This window comes from Salvelinus sp. IW2-2015, unplaced genomic scaffold (genome assembly GCF_002910315.2).
Source record: "Salvelinus sp. IW2-2015 unplaced genomic scaffold, ASM291031v2 Un_scaffold2387, whole genome shotgun sequence".
In the NCBI taxonomy this organism is placed as follows: domain Eukaryota; kingdom Metazoa; phylum Chordata; class Actinopteri; order Salmoniformes; family Salmonidae; genus Salvelinus; species Salvelinus sp. IW2-2015.
The window spans coordinates 99,674-101,725 of record NW_019943710.1 but is presented as its reverse complement, the minus strand read 5'-3'; positions in this window follow the sequence as shown (position 1 = coordinate 101,725).

Sequence of the window (2,052 nt, the reverse complement as noted above, 5' to 3'; positions counted from 1 at the left end):
GTCTAGTTCCCTGTATGTTCCAGGATGTCACTGGAACCATGTCAGAACCTTTTTAGGATGTCTCAGGACTTTCATTTTACTAGTTCTTAGGACTTTGCGTGATGGTCACAAGGGAACGTTCTCTGGGGCACCTTGATATATATCCCAGGTTGTCCCGGGGACGTTTTTAGGACGTTCTTTGGACATTGTGTCATGCTCTCCCTGGAGGTTTTTTGGGTATAGTTGCTAATGTTGGTGTGGCGTATTATTCTGTTTTATTGTTACTCCTGAATCACTATGATAAATATAATACTTTTTTTATGTGTATTTTTAACAGAGCTGAAATTTACTTTGAAATCAGTCATTGAAACAGACTGGTGACGTAGCAGGATGATTGAAATGCCGTGAACCAAGAGGTTGTGAGTTCAAATCCCAAGTCAACAACCACCCAATCCCAAGACAACAACCACCCAAATCCAAAGAGTGATGATTAGGTGACGGTGTTGTAGTGGTGATTAGTGACAGTGTTTAGTGGTGATTAGTGACATGTTTAGTGTGATTAGTGACAGTGTTTAGTGGTGACTAGTGACGTGTGTAGTGATGACTAGTGACGGTGTGTAGTGACGTGTGTAGTGATGACTAGTGACGGTGTGTAGTGGTGAATAGTGACGGTGTTTAGTGGTGATTAGTGACAGTGTTTAGTGGTGATTAGTGACGGTATGTAGTGGTGATTAGTGACAGTGTTTAGTGGTGATAGGTGACGGGTATGTAGTGGTGATTATGACAGTGTTTAGTGTGTGATTAGTGACAGTGTTAGTGAGTGATTAGTGACAGTGTTTTAGTGGTGACTAGTGACGGTGTTGTAGTGATGACGTAGTGACGGTGTGTAGTGACGGTTGTAGTTGATGACTAGTGACGGTGTGTAGTGGTGAATAGTGACGGTGTTTAGTGGGTATAGTGGGACAGTGTGTAGGATGATAAAGTGACGGTGTGTAGTGACGACTAGTGACGGTGTGTAGTTATGACTAGTGACGGTGTCTAGTGACGGTGTGTAGTGACGACTGGTGACGGTGTGTAGTGACGACTAGTGACGGTGTGTAGTTATGACTAGTGACGGTGTGTAGTTATGACTAGTGACGGTGTCTAGTGATGGTGTGTAGTGACGGTGTGTAGTGACGACAAGTGGCGGTGTATATTGACGGTGTGTAGTTATGACTAGTGAAGGTGTGTAGTCATGACTAGTGACGGTGTCTAGTGACAGTGTGTAGTCTCTCTCAACCTGCCTTGGAGGTCTCTCCCCTTTGTCCCCTGTCTCCCCACCCGGCCCTATTATCTCAGCCAGCTGGTCTGAAGGCTGCCGGCTGGCCAGAAAGGAAGCGGAGAGCTGAGGGTAATTTATTTACTGCGTTTGAACAGACTCCAGTCCAAAGCTGCACCCATGCAGTGTGTGTTGGAGGTGGGCTAGGGGGAGGGGTGAGAGGGGAGGGAGAAGTACAGTCATCATGTGCTACAGATCTGCTATCTTAATTTGATCACTCTGTTGCTGCAGAGAGTTTTCCTGCCCAGCAGGAAATGCAATTTGTAGTGCATTCAAAGGTTTAAAAAGGTCCTACATTTTTGTAATTTACACTTTAAAAAATATAGGCTTCATTTGCCCTAACAAAAAAATGGATCAACCCCTGAAAATATCCATGAATTAGAATCCACATAATATTTCACATTCCCTGTTGCTGCAGGATTATTTTCCTGCTGTGAAAAGCAGGGTCAAATTAAGATCCTACATCTGTACTGGTGCAAGTGCTATTAGTGAAAAAAAACTAAGTGAATGAGAGACAAGAGCAAATGAGGAAATAAGTCACTTATCTAGTTACTTCTGTTTCTGAAACTCAACAGATAGATCACACTTAGTACCAGGTTCAATATACTAGATTTCTACAGTGTCTTTGTTTACAACTACTTGCCCCCCCGTCCCCCCCCCCCGTCCCCCCGTCCTCTATACTGTTCCAACCTGTTATGATTGTTCAATTTTCCTCTGTAGTTCCTCAAACACTTCACTATTACAATGTTATGAAC